Here is a 12,714-nt window from a genome sequence, read left to right as displayed (position 1 = left end):
AAATTGGACATAATTGTTCATTTAGTATTTTATAATATTTAGCTGGTAACCCATCCGCTTTCCCTATTTTCATCTTTTTTATTGCCTTCTTTATCTCATCTTCTGTAATCATCTGATCTAATAGCTCTTTCTCTTCTTTGGTAATCTGTTGTAGGGGGGTTACTTTGTTGCTGTTATTGATAAACATGGGGAAGTCAGAAATCCTCTCTGATCTACTTAAAATCACCTAGAGCTCATCTACCTTCGGGCCATCCCTGCCATGTGAAGAAAATAGAAGCTTGGGAAGCCATTCAGATTGGTGGGGGAAAACAAAGCAGAAAGGGTTAAAAATCCCCTTTCAAGCTCTTTCTGACTACACCCACCCCCTCAGCTGCAAACATGTGATGCTTTATCACTGATCTCCAGACATTGAACCTAGATTGATATCAGCTGTCTAGCAAGCCTTTGTTCACATTGGTGGGAGGAGTCAGACTGCCACAACTGTGTGAACTGAGGATCACCGATTTGTTGGAGATGTAAAACAGATGTGGGGTTATTTTACCATAAGTGGTCATTGGGGAATTCTGGGATAACATCTATAATGAATTTAAGAAACTATTCAAACTCACCTTTAAAAAAACCCCAGAGATCTTTCTTTTAGGCATCTTACCATTAGAAATTAAAAAACACCACCAGAAGGAAACTCTTCACAAACTAGTTTATAAATTCTTACTGAAGCTACTGATCAGATCTTAGAACATGTCATTGGCCTGGTTGTACGTAACACTAACCTCTTATTAACATTAACCATAGTTAATAAACCATGGTTACAACTGAGGCTTCAGGCAGATAATCAGTTAAATCTTGATTCAAAGCATTGTAGAATCATTAAAAGCACAGTGAGAGCAGTTGTATCTTGAGAGCAGTTTGAATTTTATGCAGCACTTCATTGACAACATAGCAAGTTTTGGACAATGGCACTTTAAACTGATATGCTAGGCAGGTTGCTGAAAGTCACAAGGGCTTACTGCCACCAGCAAAGCAAAATATTTCCAAGCAAACTCTGCCAATGAGTAGCGGTAGTCCACATGCTTCAGAACTCCTCTTCTTTTCAGGCTGCGTGTTAAAACATACTCACACAATGGCAGTGATCAGTCTCAGGATCAATTATGGTTTATCATGCCAGGAATAAGGCTGTAATACAAAGAAATCCTGTAATCTTAATTTTCAGATGAGGAATTCTCTCACAGTTAACTGAATAGATAATTTGTGCTCAGGCCAAGGAAGTTGGACCATCAACACCAAATCAGCCTGAGATGACTCTGTCTCTCTAAATAATTATCTTCATTATGGACACAATCAAGCCCAACCTTATCATTAACTTGTATGCATTCCACGGGGCTAGGGTTGAGAGACAGAACTTGTCTAGGGCCATCTCTTGAGTTCATAGCTAGATAAGGCAACATGAATTAAACAAAAGGCAACATGAATGAAAGGAAAGTTTCCATGCTATGTTAACAGGACATGAATGTATCCAGGCCCCATAAAAGTGTGTGTGTGTGGTTACTTGTACATATATATTCACTCACACTAAAGTAACTATTGTCTTACTGAATAGGAAACCCTCTTTTTACTGAGAAATTTGGAAAGTATGAAACTGAAGTAGACACAAGCTAATTGTTGTTGTCGGTTTTTTGGTTTTTTAAAAAAAAACTATGAAGAGAGGCCATTTTCAGAAATGATTCTCAAAATAGTTATTTTTATTCAAATCTTTATTGGCATTGACCTACAAAAACTGGCAAGCACTAGAAAAGAAAAAAATAACAACAAAAAAGTACTATATTCAGCACCTGCTAAAGGTGTTTTTGCTTAGGCTAGCCTATCTAGGCATGTAGAAATGGAATGTGTTTTAATATCTTTTTAGCTTACTGCTGATTTAAATTGTATTCCAAATTTTTAAAATACTTGTTTTTAACTGTCAGTCATTGGTAATTTTAATGTTTTGTTTACAGAGATTCTATTACAATCAAGTGGTCTTTAAATGTTTCTTTTTAATGTATCTTTACGAAAGATTTTCTTCGTTTACAAAAGTATGTGCAATCTCTCTCTCTCATATCTTTAAATGTTTTTAATTAATTAATTGTTTTTAAAACCCTCTTAAAACTAGACAAATAGAACAAATCAGCAGCTCTTCCTGCATCCTTAAATCAGACAGGAATAATCCAATGTAGCTCAATCGGTGGGGAAAATTCTGTGCAGTGTTTGAGCTGGCAAGTAGTTTGAGGAGAATGCATACACACCTGGTGCTTCAGAGATATGCCTGCCCTCACTGTAGTCTTCTTCTTATCCTGAATGCAATTGTAGGACAGCCAAGCAGAGTAGTTTCCCAAGTTATCATTCTCTTAGGATTGCTTCACACACTATTTAGATAGACATCTGAATGTTCAGCAAATCCATGTAAATTTCAATTCAGATAGAGCTCTTCATGACATCATAGATGTTAACATGGTGATCAGAGTTCTCTGTCAATAGTGTAATCACATTGATGAAGCAATACTCAAGAGTTTAAGTATTAACTGGTCAGGGTGGCAGAATCATTTGGTCTGGGTGAATAGAAACTGGTCTAGAGAGCATCAATTTGGAACAAAAATGAGGTTCACATTTAACAAAAAAATAATAAGATCCAACCTCCCACTAAACTACACTTTTAAAAGCTACAATCCTAAAAGCATTGAACTTTTCCCCCTTGCACTTTGCCTTTGCAGTTTTATTACATTTTTAATCATTGCTTATTGTTTTGATATATTGATGTAAACCACTTTGTGAGGTTCATTTCAAAAGCAGTACATAAGTAAATGAAATGGTAGGGATTGAGAGGGACGTATTTCTGAATAAAGGGATCTGTGTTTTAATAATTAAAAATCATAATCAACCAAAAACCAAAGTGAGCTTCCAAGCAGAGGCGGATTTAGGGCAGCCCAGCCGGTCCCCCCCCCCCGCTGAGCCTGGAGGGGCCAGAGGGGAGCAGAAGGACGAAGGAATGAAAGGAGCAGCATGGAAGGCGAGAGGGGGCAGCCTTCCTCAGAGGCCAGACATGCTAATGCGCTTATCTCGCCTCACGGGTGGGTCCCCCCTGCGGGGTGGGGTGGGGGTGTCATTGTGTGAAGAGGGAGCAAAGAGGAGACCGAGGGGAGGGGAGGGGGAGAAGCGGGAGACCAGGGAGAAGGAGGGCGGCTGGTGTGAGGCTCTGGGGAAGCCGTGGCCAAAGGGCGCCAAGGCAAGACAGGCGGGGGCGCATGCGCGGGGGCGGTTTGGACGGGAAACGGAGCGCGGCGCCACCCTGGATTCTATGTTCCCTCTGGCATATATATATTTGGCGGCGTATTAGCGTGTTGGCCTGAGGCCAGGCAGGGTTTATATCCCTGCAACCCCCCCCCCAACCCTGCACACACAAACACACACACACACAACCACACACCACAATCCCCGCATACACACACACCCCCTCCTACCAGCCCCGAAGCTCACTCGGGTGCCTTTGCGCCAGTCGCCGCCTCTCAGGCTGGTCTCCCTCGCGGGGGTGTCGGGGGCTGAGAGGGCGGAGGGGGAAGAAGGAGGTGGGCCGCCTCAAGGTCCCAGGGGGGAAAAGGTGGGGTCCTAGGAGCCAACTCTTGGGCCCAGGTCCCTTGCCGCCCCCCCCCCACATTGCTCTAATGGCAATCGACCAGGGCAGGGCTTACCTGACCCCCCCCCATCTTCTTTCCAAGTGGGCGCCCCTGGGTGGGATATAAATAGAGAAATAAGCTCGTGGAATTGAAACCCGGTTTCAGAACCATTTGGCTGGAAAGCAAATCCTGAACCGCATAAGCAGAATTGGTCCCTTCTCTGGTTGTCAGTAGCTCAGCAAGGATTAGCTTGGTTTAAGATTAGGGACAAGAGGAAATACTGAATGATGAAGTGATAATTGTGTAGCATTATAAACAGATTGGAATCATGTAAGGCATTCCCAATACTCTCAATTAGCATCCTCATTTAACCTTTTGAATTCCATGATTTAACCCAATGTCTGAGTCGCATCATCAAGCTACTGTGGATTTTGGTTTGGGTGAACTCTTCCTTCGTGGAAGTTGCACGTAAAAGCAGAGAGGGGATCCAGCAAAACCAACCCCTTTCTGTATTCAGGCAACATTTCAAAAAGGGAGTGCATTATGTAGCATGGCAGGCAGGCAGGGCTCAGAAAAATCCATCCCCATAGAAGCACATGCACAAAACCACACATATATATCTATATCCATATATGCTTTATTGTTTTCTGCAAAAAGTACAAAATACATTGTGCTTACAACACAATGCAACAAACATTTAACAACAAAACAAATAAATAGCAAACCAAGAAACCAATAGTAATAATAAATAATAATAATAGCAATAATGAACAGTTTATACTTATACCCAAATTAAAGTAACCGCCAACCCCAACTAAACATGTAACCCACATCAACCCAACAAAAGCAAAAGCAAAATTGGAACATTTTGAAACATTTACCCAATTGTTTTAACCCCAGATTTTTACTTTGGTCCTTATTTGAACAAGTAGCAAATTGCTCAGCTTTTATTTTTGATTTCAGTATACAAGTGGTCTTAGCTTGCTTGGGCAAAGGGAAGCGAATGCTTAAGTAAAAGGAAAGCCAGATGATGATCCCAAACAAAGGCATTAAAATAACAAACTTTATTGAAAAACTTTAAAATGTATTTATATGGATGAGTAACCCTAGAAGGCGTCGGGAGAAGGGAAGATATTGCTTTGCTGCCCATTTCGGTAATCTTCAAGCAACATTTGCACAGGATTTGCAGCTGGATAATTCCCCGTTGCATAAGTGTTCCCCATTGCATGACTGTTCCCCATTGCAGACCAGGGAGTTTTCCTGCTTGATGGAGTACAGAAGTTTTACCATTCGATAGTGGAGGCTGCCTCATCATCTCTGCATCATAATATGGAACTGGGCAATTGCTTGCCTTGGAAGTCTCACAAAGCCCTGTTCCACCAACAGCAGCTGGCTGGTAATGAACCGGGTGCAATTCCTGGGAGTTCTGCTGCTGTGTGGCATAGATGGGCTCTGCTGGTTGCGTGGTGCTGAGAGGTGGCTGCCAGAACCCTGCTCCTTCATAGCTTTCGGGATAATGGAAGCTGCGTGGCTGGTAATGTTGCTGCGTCGGACTTCTTGCACTGCTCCTCGGAGTGCTTGGACTTCTTCTGTCAGAGCGGCTATAAGGAGTTGTAGCTCGGTTCCTGATCATTGTTTTGGACCCAGTCATCTTTGCTCTCGCTCTTCTGTTCTGAAACCAGGTCTGAACAAAAGAAAGGAGAGAACAAAATGCCCATTATTTCCAAATGGATAGGTCATAATTTCACTTTCTAGCTCAGAGGACCACCGAATATTTGTGCCTCGTGTGGTGTATTTTTTTAAGTGTGGGAGAACTAGGGATTTGCGGGACATTGGCTAGAAAAGCAATGTTGCTTAACTGTGGTTCCATCTGAATGCTGCACATTTGGTCTCTCAATGCAAGGTGCTGAAAGCTGCCCTCCTAATAAGAATATCCTATGCACACTCCTTTGGGAGTTCGGTCAGGTGAATCAGGCTATAAAGGCGGCCCAGGAAACCAGATGGTTTTATCCTCAAATTAGGTTGAAACCAGGTCTCTTAAGAGTTTTTACTGTTCAAACCCAGAACCTTTGATATTTGAAAGTATGTGCCTCCAATAATTTGAGTGGGAAGGAAAAGGAAGCTTTAATCAGGAACCAGGATTTCTGAACAAGTATGGGCACAATTTCTTCCTGCAGTTGAAAAGGAGGGGACACAACGCACCCGCCCCTTACAAAAAGCCTTTCCATCCACGGTACAACAGCCCCCCCCCCATAAAACCGCACAAAAAACCCAGGAAAGAGGAAGTTGGCTCTTGAATACGGCACCTTTCGCGTTAAGCTCGGAGGCATCAGGAAGATCTAACGAAATCGAATGACAACGAAAGAATTATTCTGAGCGATTTAAATTTATCCAGTATTTGCGGTTTAAGGAAGTCCCAGGAACCTCCACTTTCCCTCTTCTTACGTGCACACGATCTTCTTCGACTCCGATGCACCTCGCCAGCGCCTCCCTAGTCTCGTATTCGGGGTACCGGTTCTCTTCAAACTCCTTCTTTAAAAGCTCGATTTGGGCAGGAGTGAAAACGGTCTTTTTACTCCTATCTCCTCCGACTTTGGGGTAGCTTCCTCCTGGGAAAAGACAAAGAGGCAAATCTGAAGGAAGCGCTCGGCTTCAACTGAAGCGACGCTTGCAAATCTTCCTCCCGACATGGAAAGCTCGGGGCTGCATCCCCTGCACTTTCCCCCAGAATCGGGCGCTGCCTGAGGTTACATCGCGTGAAACGACCCCTGGTAGAGAACGCTTCAGTGGCAATTCTGTCAACCGCCCCGCTGGCCACCCATCCGGCCGAGCGCAGAAGGGCAAAGCCTTCGCTTTTTACAGGAAGGCTTTTACCTGACATTGAAATCCACGCACTTTGTGGCGTTTAAATAAACCTCCGGTTGCTCTGAACAAGGCTTTCATGAAAACAAACCAAAGAATTTTCAGTAAGAAGTTTACGTTCTTATTTCTATGCCTGCCATCTTTTACGCAGCCGATCCTAACCACGTTTACTGGGAAATTAAATCGCCGTTTATTTGAAAAGGATTTAACGTTCATGAAAGTGTGTACTGTATAGGATCGCACTTTCCACGCACTAAATGCTTGGTGTTTACAAATAAAGTTGTGCAAAGCAGTCTTGCCTGGGCTTCTTCCCAGGAAATAGTGAGACATACTCAATCTCTCCCCGGCTACCACAAATGGGACTTTCAAAGTCTTCCCTACGCCGGGATCCTGACCCAGATGAAACAGAAATCATCTTCCTTCCTACTCATTCTCCTATAAATCATTAGAGCAATGTTGTTGTTTTTTTTAAAGACAGTGAATTAATAAACAATTTTTTAAAGTTTCTGTTACCTTCGTTGTTGGTTGCCATCATGAAAAAACTCTTTCTCGCTCTCTCCTGAATTGGTTTTGCCTTAAAAATGGACACTAAGATCCCTCAGGTTCACTCTGCTATTCTGCTGGGGGTCTGGGCTTTTATCTCCGGTGGGGGAACCCCACCCTTACTTCTCAGCCGATAAGAGGGAGTCACCTTTTCTTCCGTCGTTTTGGTAAACTGAGTCAATCCCCTCCCTCCCTCCCTGGCCACCCCTTTGGCAGTTGAGTCTTCGGCCGCCAGTAATAACCAATTGACTTTCACCTACTTAGCCTGTGATTTCGTCCTTAGCCCTTGGTTTTAAGCTGTGGTTCCAACTTTAAACTGCTGTTGATTCCAAGACTAGCTGACGTCGTTTGCCTTAACAATGGACACTAATTTTAAATAAACCTCCTGTTGCTCTGAACAAGGCTTGGAAGAAAACAAACCAAAGAATTTCCAGTAAGAAGTTTACCCTCTTATTTCTATGCCTGCCATCGTTTTCCGCAGCCGATCCTAACCATGTTTATTGGGAAATTAAATCGCCATTTATTTGAAAAGGAGCGGGAAGGACACCCCCGCCCCCCCCCCCCGTTGCCCCAGCAAGACGTTCGTTATAGCTCTGATGCTGCGGGAAAGTAATAAGGGAAGACAATGCCGAGAGTTATCTGGTAGCCGGTCCCCAGGCGCCACCACAGGGCGCGGCTATCTTCCCTCAGGTATATACAGTGGTACCTCTAGTTCGCAGGCAACCCTCCCATAAAGCTTCATTGAAGGCAGTAGAGCACAAACCTTGGGGGGGGGGGAAAATAAGGGCAAGAAAATGAAATAAAGTGTTCAAAATATCCCCCACAAAGTTTTTAATAGAGATAAATGTCCATGTTGCAGTCTAAGGCACATACAAGTTACACTTATATGTCTTTAAAGCTTTGGAGAGCAACTTAACACACTCATGGTAGAAAAATCAATTAAACCTTATACCCCCATCTCAAACCTCTGTGTTTTAAAAAATGGAAGACCCATTAATGAAAACCAAACTTATTAACAAATCTACTTATAGCAGGATCTACAAATATTCTTTTGCATACAAAGAAAATACAGCAACTTCCCTCCACATTTATTGCCACCTACTCTAGCCTCAGATACAGAGACTTAAAAAGAAAAGGAACAGAAAGCCATTGGTGCATTAAAATGTATCTCAAGAATATTTCAGCTATTAGAAGACGTGACCTTTTATCTCTAGAACCACATGTACCGCACAACTGACATTTTTCTATGGGCAAATTAAGCCCATGTTTATATGCTTGCACACAGAAAAGTGAATGTTTCAGTAAATGGAAAATTAAATGAAGACTCCAGACAAGCTAGTAAAGGAACAAACTTTATTCAAAATATCAAAGCAATACAATAAAAGGCATTAAAAGAGGGAGCTTGTAAACTATGTACAGGATAGCAAGGAAGGAGTTGGGATGCTAATCTGGAACCTGACTTAAAGAGAAAAACTGAGAGTCCGAAGCACTTCCATCAACGTTCTGCATTTGTACAGGATGTGTAGCTGAATAATTCCCCGTTGCAGACCAGGGAGTGTAAGTGCTTGATGCCATGAAGAAGTTCCCAGCTGATGGTGGAGGCTGCCTCACCATCTCCGCACCGTAATATGGAACTGGGCAGTTGCTCGCCTGAGAAGTCTCATAAAGCCCAGTTCCACAAAAAGCAGCTTGCTGGTAATAACCAGGGTTCAATTCCAGGGAGCTCTGCTGTTGCGGGGAATACTCTCCTGGTTGTGTGTTGTTGAGAGGTGGCTGCCACAACTCTGCTCCTCTATAGCTTTCAGCATAATGAAAGTTGTGTGGCTGGTAATTTTCTTGCGTGTGAATCTTTTGAATATTTTGGCTGCTGTCCAGGCTGCTTCTTGGAGTGGCTCTCTCACTGTGGCTATAAGGAGCTGCAGCTTGGTTCCCGATCCTTATCCTGGAACCTATCCTCTTTGGTGTTCTGGCTCGTCGGTTTTGAAACCAGATCTGAACAGAAGAAAGGAGAAAAACAAATGCCCATTATTTCCAAACGGGTAGGTCATAATTTCACTTTCAGGTACAACAACCAAACAAAGATTAGTGTATGACAGTGGGAGAACCTACGTTAACTTGTTTTGTGTTGTGCAAAAGGCATATAGGCGTTATGTTCAAAAGTCTTTATATCCACGATACACCCTCCCCCCCAAAAAAAAATCCCAAGAAAGAGGAAGTTAGCTCTTGAACAAGGCGCCTTTCGCGATAAGCTGAGAGGCACCCGGGTGAACTAAGGCCTTCGACTACGCAAGAATTATTCTGAGCGTTTCAAATTGTTCCAGTATGTGCGGTTTAGGGAAGTCTTGGGAGCCCCCACCATCCCGATTCTTACGTGCACACGATCTTCTTCCATTCCGATGCACCTCGCCAGCGCCTCCCTGTTCTCGTATCCGGGGTACTGGTTCTCTTCAAAGGACTTTTTTAGGAGCTCGATTTGGGCAGGGGTGAAAACGGTCCTTTTTCTCCTATCTCCTCCGACTTTGGGGTAGCTTCCTCCTGGGAAAAGACAAAGAGGCAAATCTGAAGGAAGCGCTCGGCTTAAACAGAAGCGACGCTTGCAGATCTTCCTCCCGACATGGAAAGCTCGGGGCTGCATCGCCTGCACTTGCCCCCAGAATCGGGCGCTGCCTGAGGTTGCACAGCGTAAAACGACCCCCGGTAGAGAGCGCTTCAGTGGCAATTCTTTCAACCGCCCCGCTGACCACCCACCCGGCAGAGCGCAGAAGGGCAAAGCCTTCGCTTTTTACAGAAAGGCTTTTGTACCTGACATTGAAATCCACGCACTTTGTGGCCTTTAAATAAACCTCCGCTTGCTCTGAACAAGGCTTGCATGAAAACAAACCAAAGAATTTTAGGTAATACGTTTACGCTCTTTCTTCTATGCCTGCCATCGTTTTCCGCAGCCGATCCTAACCACGTTTATTGGGAAATTTAATCCCGTTTATGTGAAAGGGATTTAACAGTCATAAAGTGTGTTTGTAAATGCTTCATGCAGTAAAATGCAGCAAATGCTTCATGTTTACAAGTAAAATATGTGCAAACCAATATTGCGAAATGTTTCCAACCGAAGACATTTGAGCCCCTGTGTAATCCCTCCCCGGCTACCACAAATGGGTCTTTACTATACCCTGATCCTGACCCAGAAACAGAAACAACCTTCCTTTATAAAAACCCTCGTTTATGAAACCCTGAATTTATATCAATAATTTGAGCAATTTTTTATAGACAAGTGAACTAAAAATCGTTTTAACAATCCTCTCTTCTTACCTCGGCCGGTAGTTTTCATCTTGTAAAAAAGCTGCCTCGCTCTCTTCCAACAAAGCTGCTTTTCGCTTCCAAAATTGCCCTTGCTCCTCAAGGCCCGCTCCAGGTTTCTGGAGTTCGGCGCCTTTATAGCCCCTCCTGGCTTCCAATTGGCCGGCGCGTTTTCCTTGGAGAGAAGCACTCCAATGGGGAGGCTGCTTTTGGGGATGAGCGAGTTTCAAGTTCACTTTTCAAGCGCTGCTTGACCAATCTAGATGGGCTGGAGCGCACCCTTCCCTTGGCATCACCCCTTAGCAAAACTGGAAAATAGCCCAATAGGCTTGGAGAATTAGTGCGCACAGTTGAAGAGAAGGGAATTGAGAAGACGGGTTGGGGAGCGAGAGAGCCAGATAGAACTGTGGTTTATTTTTTAAAAATATTGTAATGAGGCTTTCATTGTACAGACAGAGATGCGCCAAGACTTAGGCATGTTGAAAGGCTTTGCCCAAGAAGCCTACATGCAGCAAGTACACTCTGAAACCCCCTGCCTTTTGAGATGAAGAAGGCGCCTTCACCGCACCCTTTTCGGCGCCTGCTATACACTTTGTTTCCTTTCCTTTACCTGCAGAAAGTTGCTATGCCTTTTAATCGGTGGTTTTAGCTTGACTGTAATTGCATTTTGCATGTTTTTCACTTTGACTTTTATCGATCATGTTCCTGCTTTCGTAAGCCGCTTAGAGGTTTTCGTTAAGGTTAGGCGGTGCAGAAACTTTAAGGGAAGAATGTGAGTAACACCACTGCAAATAAAGGGAAGGCAAACTCCTCTTGCCAAGAAGTCAGTAGGTCTTTCAAGCCCAAGCGGTTGATGTTAGATGCTCAGAGTATTCAGCCCCGGACAGACGTCGCAACCAAATCCTGAATGTACACAGTCTCAAGGCACTATCGCTTGTAACTGCAAGGGGGTTGCATTCTGAGGGAAAGAGAACTTTCCGTTTCTTAGGCTTGTTTCAGACGTTGCTGGTGCTTCTTTTCTTTTTCACTTCAACTATTTCATTTTCTGTCTTTCTATCCCCACAACTTTCACGTGGCCATATTCCTCTGCCTTTCAGGGACTTGCGGCATCCAAATAGCCTGCCGCTCCACCCTACACCCGGGGCAAGATAGTTGCCTCCAATCCTCAAAGGAACTGAAAACGTTCTGAAACCTTCCAGCTCATGCAGTGAATGTTCCCAGTCCCTGGCAGTTTGTTAATCAATAATGGTTCCCTGTTGGTACATTCTTTGTTATTTTTGCCTAAGAAAAATAGGCCAAAGATTAGGTTCCCTGTTGGTACATTCTTTGTTATTTTTGCCTAAGAAAATTAACACAAGGGACCCTCCCTATATATAGGTATAAACCCTAGTTACAGATAGGTAGCCGTGTTGGTCTGCCATAGTCAAAATAAAAAAAATCCTTCCAGTAGCACCTTAAAGACCAACTAAGTTAGTTCTTGGTATGAGCTTTCGTGTGCATGCACACTTCTTCAGATACACACTATAAACCCTAATCATAGGGATGCTGACGCAGAATCGGAAAGGAAACTTTTTTTCGAGGAAGAACTACATTTTTTGTGGTGAGCTATGGGAAATTCAATATATTTTTCAAAATGTTTTTTTTTTTTTAAAAAAAAAAGTATTTGCAGAGTGTTTTTTATGTGTAGATGCCACCCAGGGCAGCCGATAACGCTGCAGTCTTTCCTCATCCACACCAGATGACACACCACCTAGTACCTTTCCTTTCACTAAGATTTAGCAGTCTCTCCTGCGTAATGATGCCCTCTGTTCTCCACCACTCAACTCTTTCCCTCATTCAGAGAGATGGATGTGGGGGAATAAATCCCGCACCTTCCACTCCCAGAGAGGCTTGCCTGGCATCACTTTGATGTTTTTGTATGTGTCAGGTGAAGACATTTAGATCTACTTGCAGCTTTGTATCTTGTCCTTATTGCAGGTTTTATCCTCCAACCTTAGCTTTTTGATCTCAAATGGGTGTTGTTTTAATCTTGCCTTTTATCTATTGTATTACATTTATCTCTCTCTAGAGCTGTTCTAGCATCTAGATTGCGGTACTTTGCCTATATTATACAGATTCCCATCTTGGAATCAGGGGCAGATCTCCTTGGAAACCAATGAATCTTTAGATTCTGGGCGCCTAATCTCAGAGTCCACATGCGTAAACATTTTTATTCACAGCAGTGTCTTTGACACGTGAGACAACCCAGAACAGAAATTCTAATCAAAATCTGATTTTTTAAATGTGGTGATCTGTTGAAGAAGACAACAGTGGTTACCCAGAACTCATTGCTAGTTGTGAAGGGGACCCCAGAACAGCTCAAGCTACAGGG

The 12,714-nt window shown here is 43.5% G+C and overlaps 1 long non-coding RNA gene across 2 annotated transcripts in view; it reads right to left on the bottom strand.

Moving 5' to 3' along the window:
• LOC309532317 overlaps positions 1–2,816 on the bottom strand; it is a 107,694-nt gene extending 104,878 nt beyond the window's left edge. The window contains exons 1-2 of one of the 2 annotated variants that reach the window (XR_014219740.1): positions 2,280–2,816; positions 1,118–1,173 (exon numbers count right to left, since the gene is read on the bottom strand). This is a non-coding gene — a long non-coding RNA (uncharacterized lncRNA). The remainder of the gene's footprint in view (positions 1–1,117; positions 1,174–2,279) is intronic. The other variant, XR_014219741.1, reaches the window with a different exon arrangement.
• Positions 2,817–12,714: the final 9,898 nt, after the last annotated feature.

This window comes from Podarcis vaucheri (assembly GCF_965113315.1).
Source record: "Podarcis vaucheri genome assembly, chromosome: 5".
Lineage (NCBI taxonomy): Eukaryota > Metazoa > Chordata > Lepidosauria > Squamata > Lacertidae > Podarcis > Podarcis vaucheri.
This window is presented reverse-complemented; position numbering and strand designations above follow the sequence as displayed.